At 37.5% G+C, this 20004-nt stretch overlaps 1 long non-coding RNA gene across 8 annotated transcripts in view; it reads right to left on the bottom strand.

Annotated features, from left to right (window-relative positions):
• The window catches only part of LOC109447115 (calcium/calmodulin-dependent protein kinase type II subunit delta), a 473975-nt gene that overhangs the window by 239662 nt on the left and 214309 nt on the right, over positions 1-20004 (bottom strand). For 7 of the 8 annotated variants that reach the window (XR_012497242.1, XR_012497241.1, XR_012497240.1 and 4 more), the window contains 2 exons: positions 9889-9985; positions 7112-7178 (listed from right to left, as the gene is read on the bottom strand). This is a non-coding gene — a long non-coding RNA (calcium/calmodulin-dependent protein kinase type II subunit delta). Of the gene's footprint in view, positions 1-7111; positions 7179-9888; positions 9986-17261; positions 17359-20004 lie in introns of those variants that run through there. The other variant, XR_012497243.1, reaches the window with a different exon arrangement.

The following is a 20004-nucleotide window of genomic DNA, read 5'->3' on the forward strand; positions in this document are numbered from 1 at the left end:
CTAAAATGGAAGTCCCAAACTATGATAAAATGTTTGCAACACATATCAAAGAACTTTTAACAAGGATATATAAAGAATACTTAAAAATCAATAATAGGACAAACAGCACATTAAGAAAATGGACAGAGATTTAAAGAAGCACTTGATAAATGAAGATATGCTAATTATGATTAGGCATTTAAAACCATGCTCCACACCACTAGGTATCTAAGATTTTCAACTTAAAACCGCATGCTACATTACAAACCCATGCAGAAGACTAAAACGTTTTTTTTTTTGTTTGTTTTTTTTTTATTAAATTTATTGGGGTGACAATTGTTAGTAAAATTACATAGATTTCAGGTGTACAATTCTGTATTACATCATCTATAAATCCCATTGTGTGTTTACCACCCAGAGTCAGTTCTCCTTCCATCACCATATATTCGATCCCCCTTACCCTCATCTCCCACTCCCCACCCCCCGCCCCCCTTAAAACTAATCTTGTCAAGTGTTAGGGATTATGTAGAGCAAGTGGAACTCTTGATGCTGCTGGGAAGAGAGAATGGTACAACCAATTTAGAAAACAGTTTTACAGTTTCTTACAAATTTATACATATACCAACCATAGACTCCAACCATTCTACTGCTAGGTATTTACTGAAGAGAATCAAAAACATATGTCCACACAAAGACTTTACACAATGTTTATAGCAGCTTTATTTGTAACAGGAAAAATCTGAAAATAGCCCAAATGTCCATCAACAAGTGAATGGATAAACAAACTGTGGCATAGTCATGCAATAAACCACTACTCAGCAATAAAAAAGATTTAACTATTTATCATGCAATAACATGAATGAATCTCAAAATCTGTATGCTGAGTAAAAGAAGACAGCAAAAAAGAGTACATACTATATTGTCCATCCATATAAAAGACTATAGAATTTCAAAACTAATTTATAGTGACAGAAAGCAAATCAGTTGTTGCCTGGGGATGGGGTAGAGGGAGGACTGGATTACAAAGGGGCACAAGGAAATTGTAGAAGTGACAGAAATATTTAGGATCTTTACTGTGGTGATGATCTCACTAGTATATGTGACATAGATCAAAACTAATCTGATTGTACACTTTAAATACGTGCAATGTAGTGTACTTCAATTATACCTCAATAAATTGTTTAAAAATCTGCCATCAGTCTTATTACTCCTTTGAAGGCAATATATATTATTTCTTTTCATCTGACCGCTGTCAAGATTTTCTCGTTGTCTTTGGATTGTCAGCAGTTTGCTATGAAGTGTGCATAAGACGTGTGCATAAACCATTTTGCATAATTCTTTGTTTTGATACTTTATGAGGTTTATAGAGTTTTTCACCTTCTGTGGACTGATGTCTTTTGCAAGTTTTGGACAATTCTTAGCCCAGATTTCTTCCAACATTCTTTCCCTCTATCTTCTTTCTCTCTTCTGGTAGGTCTCTGATTATGCATAGGTGAGACATTTCCTCCACATTCCATATTCTTTTATGCTCTTTTCTACATTTCCCATACTTTTTTCTATGTTTTTTATTTTTCCTACTAACTTTTCTTCCAATAATTTACTCTCTCTCCTGTGTCCAATCTGCTGTTAAACCTATTTATTAACTTTCAAATTTTAATACTTACATTTTTCACTGTACATTTTCTATTTGATTATTTTTATAGATTTACTTCTCTGATGAAATTTTCTATCTTAGTAGTTGAGAAAGATTTTATATTCTACAGCATGCCTATCTTAATTACATGACTCTATTATAACAAAATACTGTAGAGAAGGTGGCTTAAATAACAGAGATATATTTCTCACAGTTTTGGAAGGTGGGGATTCAAAAATCAAAGTTATGACAGATTCAGTTCCTGGTGAAGGTTCTGTTCCTGTCTTGCAGATGGCCATCTTCTCCCTGTACCCTCTCATGGTAGAGAATGGAAGCTCTGATGTCTCTTCTTCTTCTTATAAGGGCATTAATCCCATCATGAGGGTACTACCCTCATGACCTTATCTAAACCTAATTACCACCCAAAGGTTCTATCTCCTATTTACATTACAGTGGGGATTAGAGCTTCAACATATGAAATTTTAGGAGGACACACACATTAAGCCAAGGACCTTTGCATGTAATTTCACTATAGTCATAGGGTTGTTTTGTTGCTATGAACTTAATTCATTCCAAGAGGCAGTGAATCAGAATATGTATAAATAAGCTTGTTTTCTGATTGCTGATTCTACAATGCAGTTCTCTGAAAATATTGATACAGATACATTGTTTTCTTCTAACAGAAATGACAAACCATTTTGCATAAACATATGATCACTATTTCACATGTCCTCAAATCTTTTAGGTCACATTTTCACTGGATTTAAGCAGACTCATGACACTTTTTAATATAGTCTGTTGGTGAAGTATAGTATGGGGGAAATGGTAGTCTCAGAGTCAGATGTGGATTTCTAGTCTCTGATGCTTACTAGCTTTGTGGCCCTAAACAATTCAAATAAATTTGATGAGCCCCTGTGTTCACATCTCTCAAATGGGAACAGTGGCATTACTTATTTTTTCCCTTCCTGTCTTACAACAGTATTTTAGGATACATGAGACCAAGAGCGTAAAAGTGCTTTGTGAAATCTAAAGTATACAAAATAACTATTCAATAAATATTTTGAATAAACACCAAGTAACATGTTCTGATGTAATAAGCTATGTGACCTTAGGAAAATTTGGGACCTGGGATTCAAACTCAGATATCTGACTCCAAAGCCAGTGATCTCAGCCATTACATTATATACTACTTCTCATTGAGGCAAGTCCATGAGACAGGATGTGGTACTTTTCCAGATGGACGCTACAAAGAATATTTGACAACAGACCTATAATAAGATGAAAATAACCTAAGCAGATAGCTAAAAATATATTATTTATATTAAATGTACTTGATTCAATAGTACTCAGCTCTTTTCCTTCACCTATATTATTATTGACCTTTCCTCTTGCTCTCTTATTATTTCAGACTGGCCCATCCAACCCATCCAATCTGAAAACACAACTTTGGTACTATCTTGCTTCCATCCTACATTCCCTTTCTGGGTATAAATCATATTGCTGTGAACAAAATCAAGTTCCTTTCCTGCAAACAGAAATTCCATGTGAGAAGAAAAAAATAAGAAGGAGGAAAGGGGATAGAAAGTGAAGGTGGCAGGGCTGTACTATAGCACTGGGGAATTTTCTCAAGAGTAAATGCAGGCTAACCCTCTATTGCCAATCCAGCCATTCCATTTGTAGGTCAAGTCAGGTTGGAGAAAGTAGGCAAGAGTGGAAAACAGAGGGAATATTTGCAGGTATAAGAGAACTAGATTTGCTCAGAAGTCACTGGTCACAGAGGTTAAAAACCAGGTGTGCAAAGATATACCTGTTTCTGGGATTCAAGGATATATCTGCAAATAGTGATTTAAAATTTATGAATTTGAATGTTACAGAGGGATTTTGCTTACTCCTGCTTCTCGCAGCCCCCAACAAAACTGTCTTCCATCTTGTGTTCACTCATTTACCTTAATCCCTGACGCATGTGAGTTTGTGATACCTATAGACTTAGGTGAAACCTGTACATGTTACTTTCTTTGGAAATTACTGCTTTTGTAATTTGAATGGGATCATATTTTCTGCCCCAGCCCTGTTCTCTCCAACTTATAGACATTGGAATGTCACAATAACCCATTTATAATAAATCACTAATTATAGATACCTCAATTTTTCCATTGATCTAAGTTGAATGTTAAGGTCAACCATTGTAACTTAGATACTGGCTTTTGAGAATGAATATAAAAAGCTCTTCAGAGCCTGATGGGGCACTCCTGACTTTCTTTGTGGTCCCTTTGGTCATCAGTCTGTTCTGCCACTTTACTAGTGTGTATGTTGTGATTAGAACCCTTGCTATGAAGTCAGATGGGTGCATTTTATACTCCATGGGACATAATGGCATTTTCTGCTCTAGAGAAACATCTGATTGTGCCCAGTCCAATGGGTTTTTCACATGAATGCCCCAAGACTCAGAGTCTCTTTGTTAAAAAGGCTCAAAATATATACACATTTATATTAGAAAGTTTATATGACCTAATGTTGTGTACATGAAGAGGAAGTCTCTTTGGCTGAAATGACTGAGTGTTCAGCATTCCCACTATAGGTAAGTGGGTATCTCCTTTGATGAGGGACTCACATTCTGGGGAAGCCAGAGGCGGCTACCTGTTGCCTTATGGAACAGCAGCTGCTTCTGCTATTGGAAATAAAAGGGAAAATGACCTATGTGTGATTGTGGCGTCAGAAGCAGAGATAGAGGGTTCCAGGGTTTTGTGGGATTCATAGATCTTCCAGTCCTCTTGGATATAAAGGACTTGGGGTGAAAGGGGAAGGACATGTTGGAGGTGGCATTCAGGAAAATCCATTTTGCCAAACACATAAAATCATTCTGTGAGTGCATTCTAAAGGAAATGGAAGCCATATGTTTCTGATTCATTTACATGTAATCCATCAAAATATTATTTTGTAAGAGATATTTAATGTCCAAGAAACCTGCCAAGCCTTCTTATAAACATTTTTTTCCAAAGACCAGCTGCATTGAAGCAGCTGTATAAGAAGTTATCCTTAAAAAATAGAACTTGTTTCAAAGTCTCAAGCACACTTTAAACTTCCCAAGGGCAGCCTGGCATGATAGTAATAGCACAGGCTTTGGAGTCAAACAGACTTGGATTTAAAATCTGGTTTTCTTCTTATTAATCATCAAATGTGTGTGTGTGTGTGTGTGTGTGTGTGTGTGTGCATTTAGCGTCTAATTTGTGCTAGGCAGAAGACACAATATTGAAATAGGGATATAATACTTGACAAGTGGAATAAACAATATCCCTCTTACTATTAATGTAGTTACTCAGCTTATCTTGAGCCTATATTTTCTTATTCTGAGAAATGGAACCAGTAATGCTCATCCTAAAAAGTCTATAAGAAAATCATGCAGCATGTAACACAATGCCTGTCATACTAAACACACTCAAGTTTCCTTCCATTTTCAGTGTCTTTCCATTTGCAGCCGCTTTTCCTCTTCAATCTGTCTGCACACACACCCACGCACAAGGTCCCTGCCCCTTTAACACCCACAAAGACCACAATCATTGAAATGCCTCACATATATTTGACTCATTATGCACTAGGTCAAAGTGGCTCCTTTTTCAGAAATGCAAAAACGTATGGTTTAGACTAGAACTAAATGACGGTTTGTATTGAGGATAGTGAAAAAGAAGCACAGACTTTGGAGTCAGAACAAACCAAACTTGAACTTTGGGTTTGCCATTCACAACCCTTTTCATACTGGTCAAGTTGTTCAACTTCAGTTTCTACATCTGTAAACTGGGATTAAAAGGACCTAATGTGTGGTGGTGCTGTGACAAATTAATTAAAATAATTATGGAAGGTGCATAGCTCAATGATGGCCGATCTTATTACTTCCATAAAAAATAAATCAAAATATTTTGTTTCAAGGGATTAATGTTCAAAACCACAAACCTGCAATATGCTTGATAGATCATAAGCTGTTAAACACTTGAGCTGTAGGCAACCTGATAAACTCATCAATTCAACCCATAAAACATACATACATATACCAGGTCGAACAATTAAGTCCATAAACTCATCCTAGAAAAAGTGCTACACGCCTCAGTGCTGAATATCACTATGGTCACCTTCGAAGTACTCCCCTTGGGAAGCTATGCACCGACGCCAGCACCTAGTTCACCCTTCGAAGCAATATTGGAACTCTTTTTCTGGAATGGCCATCAGAGCTGTCATCGTATTACCCTTGATGTCCTGAATGTCATCAAAATGTCTTCCTTTCAATAGTTCCTTTATCTTCATGTAAAGAAAGAAGTCATTGGGGGCCAGAGCAGGTGAGTAGAAAGGGTGTTCCAATACAGTGATTTGTTTACTGGCTAAAAAATTCCTCACAGACAGTGCTGTGTGAGCTGGTGCATTGTCGTGATGCAAGAGCCATGAATCGTTGGCAAAAAGTTCATGCAGCCTTTTCAGCACTTCCAAATAGTAAACTTAGTTAACTGTTTGTCCAGTTGGTACAAATTCATAATGAATAATCCCTCTGATATCATAAAGGTTAGCAATATCTTTGCAACCTAATTGTCAGACTTCGAATGCTGCCTCAAAATCCTTTTCTCAGTATTTCGTGCAGCCTCTACAAATCACTAGGAGCTGGTAAGTACAGTACACCAATTTCATCCCTAATGGAATTCATCAAGCAGTTTGCATGATCTACTCTTCTGAAACTTCAAGTCTATTCAACAGGCATTTATTTAGCACTTATTAGGTACCTGGTCATGGAATTACAAAGATAAGTAAACTATGACCCTGTCCACTAGGTGTACTACAAGACAGAATAAATAATTGCTAAATAGAGATATGAATTGCTGCAGAGAAAAGGAACATTAAAGAATTGAAGGAAAGGAAGATTTATTTTTTTTATTACTTGTTCACTCTATCCAGAGTGCCTAGAATAGAACTAGCAAACTGTGAAGATCTAAAACTATTTGTTAAGCAAATAAATGAGAGTAATTTGCTGAGCACCTATTGTGTTCGTTTGACATTTGTTCATTTGGAGAACAATGTACCCTAAGTGGAAAAGTTGGAGGACATCAAAAGGAGAGCAGCAATTCAGCTCGATTTTAAAGAATAAGACACTTCATGCCAGAAAGAAGGAAGATACTGCACGCAGAAGAAATGACCTGAACAAATATAAACAAATATATGAAAATTCACAGCCTAAGGATGCTTTATATTTTTATAGGTTTGGAATATATGCCTACCCCAGGCCACCTCCTATTTTTGCACAAACAGAAAAATAACAGTGCCTGTGTGCAAGTGGAATAAAAAGCTAGGTCAAAGGAAGGTGGTGAAAGATGCCAAACGGAGAAGCTGCTATTGGTGGTTTTTTTGGACGTTACTAATGCTATTTTTTCCCAGCAGTCACTGCTGCCTGCTTGATCATTAGCACCCGAACATCTTGTTTGTTTCCACCAGACGGAAGTAATATACAATTATGCAAATTACCTTAACTCCAAGTAAGGAATCACAGGCCAGTCAATAATGTTGATGCATTATGAAAGGGCAACTCCTCCTGGAAGAAATAACACAAGGAGCTGATCATAAGCAAACATTTTGAAGCCTGCAGAGGACTGGTCCCTGCAGCGCAATCTATTATCATATTTCCACATAATTAGTTTGTTTTCCACTTGAAATCAGAAAACGATTCGACATTGTCTTTCCTGCCTCAGGATGGCAGAGCATCCAGTGGAATTCTCCTGCGAAGGTTCATATGGTGAATAATTAGTGAGAATTAATCTGTGGAAATTAAAGTTTGGAATATTGTGGAACTCATGAATAGTGCATGGGACACTTGGGTGGAGGAAGAGAAGAGCAGTGCTTGTGGTAGACAATCACAGATGACTGCTGGCAATCCGTTTTTTAATCAGTGCTGCATAAGCCAGAGGGTTGAATATGGCTACAGGCTGTGGAGGAATAATGTCAAATTTTTACAGGCAAGATAAAGAAATGTTTTTGAAGACTCCTATCTCTGTGTTCATTTTCAGTAGTTTTTACTTGGATGGGATGTTCTGGAATCTGAGGATTTTTCTCCAAACTATGCTAACGGCATTAGCTATTTTAATCCTTGCAACTACCCTGTGTCTTCAACTTTATTATACCCATTTTACTGGGAAACTGGGATTTAAAGGGGCATAGTGACTGGCTGGATTCAGCAGATTCTAAGTGGAGACACTGAGATGAAAAAGCAAGTCTTTCTGAATGCAAAACCCAGTAGTTTAATGATAAACAATGCATGGACTGAAAGCAAACTGATGTAGGTTCAGATTTTTAGTCCAGCTACGTATCAGTTTCCTCAACTGAAGTGTATATGATGAAGATATTTAATTTATAAAATTGTCTGAGAGTTACATGAGAAGTACATATAAGTCCTTCACGCAGTATCTGGCAAATGGAAGGACACAATGAATTCTATTTATATGAAAATGATAATACAAAGAATTTCTCAAAGGTTATTCTGACACTAAAAAATAGAAGCATCACATCACGCCTTGCAAATAATCCCCTCAAATGATTTCAGGATCAAGTTATAATTCCCTCTCTTCTATAGCCTTATGATGGCAGTTTTTCCAAGCGTCTGCTAACCTGAAAATAAATTTCAATGGAAAATTTGCAAGTGATCAGGGTTAATGCCTCCAAATATTAAATGACTGAAGAAAAAAAAAAAAAACGGGACAGCAGGAACACACAGCAGGGGAGCATTTTTTAGAAATAGAAAGCAAATATATTTTTTGTAGGTTACAGAGCAGTTTTATTTTCCATGGCTGTAGCACACTTTAGCAATAGTTGCTTATGATTATCAGAACAATATGGTCACCAGAGTTGAAAATAGAGTAAAATTAAAAGAAACAGAGCACATTTTCAAAGGAACAAATAGCTCATTTTCCCCCAACTATATTTAAAACTTATTATAGAAGAAAACTACTGAAAAGTAGAAAGAAAGAAAAAAAATCACTATAACCTTAAAGATGTCCCCCTACTCCCTGCTCCCAGTTAGCATTTTTGACATTTTGGTGTTTTCTTCCAATTTTATTTTGGGACATATTTTTCCACAAGTGTTGTCATACTCTATCTGCAATTTAAATTTTCATTTTTACTTAAAATGATAAAATTAGTGTCTTTTTACAAAGGTTTGAAAAGCATGAGCATTTTTTTAAGTAAGACATAATCAATACACAGAATATTAATTGCTCTCCATACAAGGAATTGTTTTCACATTCAAAGATCACCTTTTGTTTCTTTATCCGAGAGAGTGGTTTCCAATCCAAATGCACATTTGCCTCTCAGGCATCTGTTAGATTTGGAAGAGGTTTCCAGATTGTGTTGAGAAATGGTCATTACAGTTAAGCTGCAACTTCAATCTTAAAAATGAATGAATGGATCCAGTCCAGTCCTTTGGCTGGGACCCAGTCTTTAAAATCCAGTGGAACAATGAGTATGTGGCTTCACAGCCAGCTGGTATCAGACTTGGGCAGGGAGAGTGTCAAAATATTAGTGACTTTTTTACATTTGTCAAAGCTGAAGCCAATATAAGAAATGCAGACAGCTTGCAAATGTGGGTTGTACACCAAAGGGTTTTTGTGTGTCTGTGATTTTTTTTTTCAGTCTTGCCCACCGGATGTCAACATTTCCTTGCTTTCCGACTACATCTCCAGCAAAGACAGAATGAAATATCTTTTACTTTGAGTATGAAAACCACGATAGATTTATCATCGATGCATCAGCCATTAATTTATTATACCTGGGCAATGTACTCAGCAGGAATAAAGGGGCCATCAGCATTTCCATGGCAATCTCTCCTTTTCTTTCCTTGGTTTATAACTCATCTGCTTACTCAGTTGTTCCTGAACCTGGCAGGCAAGGTCTCAGTGGGAGAATAAATATATTTATACAAAATGTTTAAGAAAGGATGCCCACATTGAGTTAGAAAAATAAGCATATGCTAGTGCTGTCTGGCACTCTTTGCAATTCTTGTATCTCTCCAAAAGGGAAAAAAATCTACAACTGAACATTTTCATTTTATTTTTAAAAGAAACATTGCTGGCAGCCAACGTGCAATATGGGCTTAATGGGTTTTTTTTTTCTTTCTTTCTCTCCCTCTCTCCTCTTTATCTTTTTCTTTGAAACACACACACACACACACACACACACACACACACACACACCCCTATAGAGAGAATAAGCTCATTGCTTCCCAAATAAAATAAAAGCAATTATTCACATACATATGGAGCTGAGATGTCTCTTTCTCCACCTCGTCTCCATATTCCTGAGATAAAGGTGGGCTGTTTTGTGCACATGACCAGCTCATGTTCCATGTACCTGGTGAGAAACAGAATTGAATCAGACACCTTTAGATGTGTATCATCTCCTTCAATCATATCTGAACTGTGTGAGCTTATACACGTAAACCTTGCTAAGACTCAGTTTCCCTATTTGTAATATGGGGACACTAAACATACATGTTGGGATTTTATTATGAATAGTGAGTAGCCCTGGGTCAGACACCTAATATTCATTTTATGAATGATTGCTGCCTTCCTCTTTTTGCTGCATGAGTTGAGATCTATCCTTAAAGTGGAAGAAGAAGGAGGAGGAAGAGGAAGAGAAGGGGGAAAGGAGGGAAAGGAGAAAAAGAGGAAGAGGAGAAGGAGGGGGGAAAGAGAAGGAGAAGAAGAGGACAATGGCAGAGCCCATGGGGACACTAATAATGATACTGAAAAATAACCAATAACATTTCTACAATATTTACAGCTGTGAGGATGTACAGGATGCCTCATGGATGACCCCTTATTCATCTATGGAAAGACCAAACGCAGACCTTCTAAATTTCCATTCTTTGTTTCATACAGAACTAACTGAACCATTTCTTTCCACTGACGAGTCTTGACAAAACGCCCATAACTTGACTTGACTAAACTTTCCTCAGGGTTCTCTCTTTTCCCCAGGTGTCTGGACTTTGGTCCACCACCAAGCATGGAACTGGAAACAACCCCTCCTAAATGGCCCGGCCTGAGAATCCGCTGACCTCGGCAGTGTTTACTCCTCCCTGTAAAAGAAAATCCCTTTTCTGTCTGAGATGCTTGCAGATCTTACGGTCAAAGCAGCTTCTCTATTGAAATAGTTTCACTTTCATTATTGTGATATTCTTTTTAGATAAAGTCTCTTCTTAAGTCCAGATTTGTTTTTATTTGACATGCAACAATATTAATAATTGTTAGCATATGTGTAGTACTTAGAATTAAGTTTTTTTACAATCACAACCTGTATTTGTATGGAGCTACATGGCTACTTTTTTTTTTTAATGCTTCCCCATTAATTACCTCTTCAAAATGATTCTTCATCATTAATAGGACAATTATTGCTTCATTTGAAAAATAAAGCCTGTGAGGATAAGAAATTTCACAGAATCTAGTAAGTGAAAGTCGGCAGTTCTGGTCAAGAACATAAGCCTGCTGTTACCTCGTCCACTATTCTTTCACTTACTGTATGAAAACAAGCCAGGCTGGGCTTATACTACTTTAAAATAGTCCAGTCATTTGTGGATTGATGATAAAGGTGACGAAGTTTAAGCTGGAGGGCTCTTCACTTACACAAGTCACCTCCAAAACCTAATTTTGATTCATAATTGTATTTTCTTTCCCTTAGAGAGTCCCTACCAACTGTATAATCTTCAAGCTCCATAAAACTCCTAAGAATATTGCCAATATGCTATATTTTGAAAAGTATACTCATACCCTCACAAAATCACTCCTTTCAGGCAGTACAATGCCAGAATTTCCACAAAGACCGTTTTTATTAAAGCTCTGGGTTTCCCAAAGTGTATTCTGCATAATGCTGATTTTATGAGACATTAACGGATGATCCACAAAAAGAGAATTTATTCAAACAAAGAAAAATCATTAAGTTAGAAAAGCTATTTTTTTAATCTGCAGAATTCCTAAGAGTGTTTAGTATGTTAACCAATATAGTGATTCTCAAGAATTCTTTTTTAATGGAACAACTCCTTGCATTAACATTTCTAAGAACAGCTTTAAGAAATGCTGGATTAAGGAACTGAGTCTCCAAGGAGCCTCTAAAAGGAAAGATACAATGAGGGATACTAAAATAACTTAATAAAAGACTCTCATACTGTACGTAAATCAATTAATCAGGTGAATTTTTAGGTTCTCAGCAAGACCCTAATGCAATAGAACATCATAAAAAGGTCAAGTTGGATAGGTAGTCAGAGAGGACGTTGAACCCAGGTGATGCCTTGGTGGGCAGCCTAGGTGGTACCCCAAGGTGTGTGGAAGCATTTTGTCTATAAGAAGAAGCAAGCCCAAGTAGACAGGATACTTGAGCGACAGAAGCCCTCCAAAAAGAGGAGGTGGGGTTCAGCAGGCATTAACTTCAGCCATTGAAAGGCAACAACCAGTACGCATACAATACTTTTTAGCTGAAACACGATTATTTTAAAAATTCTCATTTGCTTCTTTACTATTAGGAGCTCAGGTTTGGGAAAAGAGCACTGAATTTAAAGTCCAACAGATATGATTTTGAATACTAGCTCTTCTACATCTAGCTGGTATGCAACTAAACAGACACTTTACCTCCCTGAACCTGAGTTTCCCCATTTTGAATGTGGAGACAATCATATCTACTTACTTCAAGAGGTGGCTATAATTCATTGAGATCTTGCCTATGAAAGAGTAAGGTCAGAAACGGACATACAGTAGGGCACTAAAATATTTGTGAACATTTGGATCTCACCTACAACTCTGGGAGGTAGATATTTTTTTAACTTCCATTTTATAGATGAGGAAACAGGCTCAGAGAGATTAAATTCCTCGTTCAGTATTACTCAGCAAGAGATCACATGAGCAGAACCTCAAACTCTGAACTAGTGATTTTGAATGTCAGCTTCTTTCCACATGCCAAGTATTTTTTTGTTTGTTTTGTTTTGTTTCAGTTTTCCATAAGTTTGCCTTGGATCACTCCTATAAAGCAGTTATGAAATAGCTAGAAGATGCTTGAGGGTATAGTCTGGATTTCCTCAGAGAAAGGATCAAAACTGGTCATTTGGCAGATTCGAAAGTCAAGTCCAAACTCCTTAGTATCTTATGAAAGACACGATATGGTCTTGCTTCTACCTACTTTTCCAGATGCATTCCTTTCCACTTCATCACTTTATACATTGAGCTCCAATTATATTAAACTTATATTTCCCCAAATATACTTGCTGTTTCACAGTTTCTTGGATTTCTTCATGTTTGCATAAACCTCCCTTTTTCCTCCCCACCATTTTTCACCAAGATAATGATTACTCTTCATAACTCACTTTAGGTGATGTGTCCTGCAAGCTTTCTCTGACTTCCTTAGGCCAGGTTTAAGGTCCTCACTATTTGCTTACATAGCAACCTGCCCAAACCTCTATCACAGCACTGATCACACTGAAGTATACATTTTCGTTTACATATCTCTTCATCTACATAATTGTGTCTTATGGAAATGTTATTGCAAGAAACAGAAGGCTATTTAAAATCTCTTAAGGCTTCACTGAAATCCAAAAATGAAAATAAATAATCGGGTCTCATGACATCAAGCATAATTCTTCCCAGGGACCAGAGCAGCAGGAATTCATAGACATCTGTACTCTACCATATACATAACTCAGGGGCTAACTCCCCCAGGTATCTGTTCCTTTAATTCAAACTTTTAATAAAGAGAAACTGGCTCCACTGGGTCAGGTGTCTACCCATTGACCAGAAACTGTTTCCAGGAGAAGGAACAAACTATTATTAACATCCAATCCATCCCTTTGTCAGCGATGTGGGACTCTTCCAAGAAGTAACATGCAGGCTGGACACGGGTGGGAAGAGAGCAAGAATAGGCCCAGTATCTTAACCACCTTTATATTCGCACTGGCTAGCATAGTGAGAGAAGATTGCGGACACACTATAAATATAAATGAGAGAGATGACTTTTACCATTTAAAAAGCCTGCAGCCTCCTTGAGTCCAGCCCCCGTCTCTCCAAATAGATGAGACCTTGAGTTACGAGAGATTAATTTCATTTGGCCATCAGGCAGGAGTGCTCACTCGGCAATTTTTAAATGCAAATCCAATTGTGGATTGCTCACAAGGTAATTTTGCCTTATTTTCTTCTTTTTTTGAAAGAATTGACTAGGATGCAATTCCAAAGGATAATGACCACAACCAGTTATATTAAAATGTCAGATATAAAGTAGAAGTAATTATCTGTCCTTCAAGAAAATCTTGATGTATGGAGCCAAAAGCCCATTATATAGTTCATTCATCAACATTTATTCAATACCCACTATGTACACAATATTGTACTACTAAATGAATAAGCAGCTTTCAAAAGAAGGTGAAGACCAGCGTCTGCTCTGAGGAAGTACATAGAAAGTGGGCTAGAATGGATTGTTTGTGACCACGGAACAGATTAGAGTTAATGAACTCACATTGAACTCCTACAGTGTACTTCACTAAGTATTTGAAAGAATAGGAAGATTTGGCCTGAAAAAGAAAAGGTGAAGTAAGGAAACAGTAGTTATTCATTTAACAAACATTAAGCAAGGATTATGCACTACACATTGGTATAGGCACTTGGGGTGTTGTTGTGGACCTTGTATTCTATTGCAGGGACAAGCGTAATAAGTAAGCATATATAATAATTTCATATAGCGTTATATGAGAAGTACAACAAGGTGGTTCAATACAAGTGATATATTGCTTTAAAGTGCTTTCTTTGGATACGGTAGCCAGGATCACTTCTCTGAACTGAATCCTAGATGATAAGGAGGAACTAGACATGAAGAAGTTTCTGAACTCAAGGAAGAGCAAGAGCAAAGTTCCTGAAAATTAATGAGCTTAGTGTTCAAGGAACAGAAAGAGGACCTATGAGGCTAGCATGAATGACAACATTCATGTGAACGTAAACATTTTAGAATTGGGGATTAGGCAACTGAATAGTGGTGCCATTAACTGGCATAGAGATGAGTTTGGTGGAAAAATCAAGTTTATGCTGTGGCAGGTAAAGTTTGAGATACCGAATATAAATACTAAGTAGACATGAAATGAATACGTCTGCCACTCAGAAAAGGGTTAAGATTAAGTTATGGACATATAGATGATGGGTAAACCATGGGAATTATAACTACCTTCAAATGCTTGCAGAAAGATGAAGTAGATCTATTTGCAGTTGTTTGTGGCAATGATACCCAGACATTGGCTGCTTAATAAAGCATTTTGAAAATATGAATGTCCTGTTCCATTCCACAGGTTTTTGACTTAGTAGGTCTGAGATTTCTATCCATGGTGCAGTAACCTGTAGGTATGTGTTTTGTTAATTTCCCCAGGTGAATCTGAGGTTGAGAAACCCTGCTTTAAGGGAAGAGTCAGGATAACAGGATAACCGAATAAAGTTAATATCCTCTAGTGCTTGAGCTAGGATTGCAGGAGCTATTTTAGAATCCCAGTGTTAATAACAGAGGGCTTGAAATAAAATATCCTTTGGATATTATTTCTTTCCCTCGGTTCTCCAGCTTAGAACACTATTTTGGCTATAACTTTGTAATTTCTCATATAGTATATGTGGTCTCTCCATGATACCCTGTGTCAGGGAGGGAGAAATCCATCTGCTTCCCTTCCTGAGTTCTTGTGGCTCTACTACTAATAAAATTGCCCCAAGACCAGACTAACAGGAGAAAAAAACAATTTAATACATGCACATGGGAGATCATAAATGATGCTCAGATAAATGATTGAAGCAGGAAGCTTTTTATAATATGTAGATAAGAAAAAATAAATCTGTAAGGATTTGACAGGACAAAGAAACTTAGGTGTGGGTGCTCATTTGTGAGGAATCTAGGCAATGTTTTGGCTTGTGAGGGATATAAATGATAAACGTCTAAGTTTTGCTTTGTCTTGTGCACCTGAAACTAATTAAAAAATAAGTAAATAAATTTGAAAAAAAAAAAAAAGAAGTAACTAAATTTGTTTATACAGGTTTTGCGCCCTGAATCCCTGAACTCTGGTGATAAGGATAAGTCTCTTTTAGTGTCCACCCCGTCCTTCAAGCAAGGAGAAGCACATTTCACAGGGGACATTTATTGTCTGCATTCAAGGAGGCAAAAGAGGACCAACATATCCTTCTTGCACCAGCTGCTTTTCAAGTAACTTTAATTAAAAATAATCAACATGCTATTATGGTATATTTTGGGGTGGCCTACCCTCGGCCCTGACGCCTGTCATTCACTTTGTATACATTTTCAATAGATGACATAAAGGCTTTATGCAAAAGTCCTAACCTAGGAGTTGGCAAACTTTTCCCAAGGGATCAGAAATTATTTTAGACACTGCAAGCTATATAGTCTCTGTCTCAATTACTCAACTTTGCCCTTGTAGTGAGAAAACCGCTATAGACAATATGTAAATGAATGAACATGTCTGTGTTCTAATAAAACTTTACTTTAAAAAATCAAGAAGTGAACAGGATTTGGACCGTGGGCCATAGTTTGCCAACTCTTGATCTAATCTGTGGTGCAAGGTCTGAGAAAGGTCTTTATGTATGGATGCTGATAAAAGCCTGGATTTAGCCGAAGCTCTTTTTCATTGCTCTTAGACAAGTGCTTTATTTTATAAAATTTTGACAGCAGGAAATAAGGTAAGATTAGATAGCCAACTTCAAACTGACGTTGAAGGCTGCATTTTCTCTCCTGACAATGCTCTTGTTGCATGTTACAGGCTGTGGATTGCCATTGTGTTAGGAAAATGTTTGAAGCTAGGAGGTGATATACTAAGGAGTCAGAGGTACTACTCCTTAGTTGTGTGGCTTGGGCAACTTACTTAGCTTCTTAAGTCCGAATTCTTCTATACAGTGAGGATAATAATAGGACATATCTTACTGGTTTATTGTGATGATCAAATGACATCATAAATGAAAGATAGCACATTCTCTAACAGAGCAAATACTCTACATTCCTAATTAGGTGTAGATCCAATTGTACATTTAAGCATATAAGGTCATAAGTAGAGCTATCAGTATATGAATAAGCATAGCATTATGGAGATAAATATAGGCATGAATGAAAGGTGAAATAGTGAGCTCCTGGCCACTGGATGGGTTCAATTGAAGGCTGGATCCTCATTATTTATAAAAGGAGCAAGTTGGACCAGAAAAATGCTCTGAGATTCTGGTTATATATTTGCAAGCTGAGGCACTGTTTGATACTTTCAATTAAGGTTTCCTGTCAGGACTAGGTTGAAAATTTTGCAACTGAAGGAGGCAAAATGCTACAGTGGGAGAGGCGTAGACTTTGGCATCAAACAGGCGTGAGTCTGAAATTTCAGCTCTGCTAGAATACTCCCTATACTATTCCATGTGTCACCCCAAATGATGTTACCATCTTGTTTTTCCCTTAATTCTTCCATTTTCTTCATCCAGAGCAAAATTAAGTTTATATCAAATGCTTACTGACATTACAATGGCATCTGAACTATCAGATGTGACATACAAAAAACTTTCATGTGTAGACATGCTAATCAGAAGGGAAATGTCAAATCTGCATACATTTCAAGTGACCCAACAATATTTACCTTCCAGCTAAGTCTCCTGTTTTTCTGACAATTGCCTCCTTGAGGAAGTGACTCGTTCAGCATACCAAGTCGATTCCATAGAACTTCACCTCAGACTGGTTTGAAAGCATCAAAAAGATGAATGTCACTGCCTTGCACTTAGTAACAAACCTAATTTGATTTGACAAATGATGTTGATTTTGAAGGGGTCACTAACCATTTGAACTGCTGAGGACAAAGAGTGCCTCGGAGGTGGGTAAAAACTGAATGTTTAACAGTTTGTTATGCAAATTTTCTTTCTACCTGTCAGGAATGGGTAAAGGATGGGATAGAGAGCTGGTGGTAAGGCCACACCCAGGACTGACGACCTCCTGGCACAGTCCTCAGTAGCTGCACAGAGACGTTTTTGTAAAGCACAGCCCGCCATCTGCCTCTCTCATGTATCCAGGTGGAGGGTTAGCAAGCACAATTCCACAAGGAGTTTCCAGATGCTCCACTTTTCCATCTCTCCTGTCCTCTTCTCCACAGCCATCAAAGAAAGTAAGAGTTCAAATCAAGCTTCACCAAGAATGCCAACTCCCAAATTAGCGAATAGTCTCTCAAGGGACTGAAAAGGGATAAACGGATCCTCTTCAAGGCAAAACTGACATCCTCCAGGAATACGAGCATTTCACAACCACAGGGCCACCTTCTTCTCTCTTTCACCCATAGGAAAGCCTTCGTCTCTGTAACTGTCCATTCTCCATTTTAGCTAAAGACTTTATTTTGGTTTTTTGTTTGTTTGTTTGTTTTTATCAAAGTATCCTTAAGAAACATTGTGCCCTCATTTATGCCCCAAACAGTGACTGCAACTTAATATTTGTTCCCTGGGAAATGTCTTTGTCTTTTTGGCGGTATCGCAGCCCCATTTTCCCCTATACTCTGTACCATATGGGGCAATGCTCTACCCCTTTTTTGGGGGTGGAGGGGAAGGATTCTCAAACATTGCCATGGAGATGAAAAGTTTGTCCCTCCTTATTCTCTCTCCCAGCTGGAGCCTGGACTGAAGTAGGTTTCCTCACATAGGGCAGAATTGGGGAGACCATAATATTCCTGTGCTTTTCCATTGCACCCCAATATCTGCAGTAGTGCAGATGTTGCAGGTGTTAATCTCACTCACAATATTGTGTTTCCTACACTCCGTTTATGATTATCAGATTGGTCACGGAGGGCTTTGTGAGCTGTGGTGAGAACATTTGGCACTACCTTGAGTGAGACAGGAAGCCAGTGGAGAGTTCTGAGCAGTTTCTTATTTTACAACTTGAGGACAACAATATGCCCTCAGAGGGTCATTGTGAAATAATGTATGTACAGCACATAGCACAGGCCTGTTACATAACTGGAATATAATAAATGTTAGCTACTGCTGTTATGAACATTAAATTCATAGCCTCTTCTCTATGGCCTTTTCATCATATTTTACTTCATTTCTCTCTCTTTTGGTGGAAGAGAGAGTACATAATAAATCGAAATGATGCCCTTGCTCTTGTAAGACTGATATATACTTATGAATAGTCTAACAAAAAACCAACAGTTCCAGACTACACATGCTTTTAGCCACTGAACCAAAGCCAGATTCCTTATTTTTAATATCTGCATGACAGGAGCTAAAAGAACATCTTGTGACTGAAGGAAAGTTAAAGCTGTGTATGATTGGCCCTTGCCCATTAATTCAATCAACAAATGTACATGGAATACCTCTATAAAGTACTACAGCATTGAATCCAAAAGCCCTGGTTCAAATGTCAGCTCTGCTGTTTATTTAATGTGTCACCTTGAGCTTGTCCCTTGATTTCTCTATTTCCTTATCTTCAAAATGGAAATACTTTAGGAGGGACTTTGTTATAGGGATTTAAAATACAAAGTAAAATAATGTAATATGTCTTGGTGGAAGAGCTCATAAAATAATAGTATTAAAAAATGTGTTCTTTATATGAGCATCTATCATCTTCCTAAATAAACTAATTGATAATTAGGAATAGTTTGGTTCAAATTTCTACCAACTTGGAAAATTTAATTTCAACAGCTGAGCACCTATTAGAAAAAGTACTCTGCTAATTCCTGAGGACATAAACCTGAATACCTCCTGTCTCATTTAGGGACCTTTAGGACATTGTCACAGCCCAGCCAAGCATACTGGGGAACACATGAAAGGGAAACCCCAGGTTATAACCTGGGTTCATGAAATAGCTACCAAAGTATCCCACTCCCAAGTCAAGACCTTGCTTACTTTCATTATATCTAACCCTTATAATAATTCTGTTATCTCTATTTTCAGATGAAAAACTGTCTCAGTAAGGCAAAGTCACTTATGCGATGTTTTCCAGTTGGTAAATGGTAAGATCGAGTTCTCATTTCATTTGATTTTGGCAAATCTTTGTACAGTACCTACTCTGAGACAGATAGTTTTTATAGATGCTAGGGTTATAACAGTGGGCAACGTATTCCTGACCTCTTGGAGGTTCAAGATTTGAACCCAGATCTGACTTGCTCCAAATCTTTAGTTTTTCCACCAAACCCAGTGCTTTATTGCATTGGCGCTGTGTGGTGGAAGTGAACCTGACCCCAATTCAATGAGTTATGATGTTCCCGTTATGCCATTTTCATTCCTTTTATGATTTAATCAGAACACTTGCTTAAATTAAAATATAGCTTAGTCATGCATATGATCTTTTTCCCAAAAACATTTTCCCCCCATGGAGCTGTCAGTTTTGCAAACTGGCTT

Source organism: Rhinolophus sinicus, linkage group LG06, assembly GCF_036562045.2.
Source record: "Rhinolophus sinicus isolate RSC01 linkage group LG06, ASM3656204v1, whole genome shotgun sequence".
In the NCBI taxonomy this organism is placed as follows: Eukaryota; Metazoa; Chordata; class Mammalia; order Chiroptera; family Rhinolophidae; genus Rhinolophus; species Rhinolophus sinicus.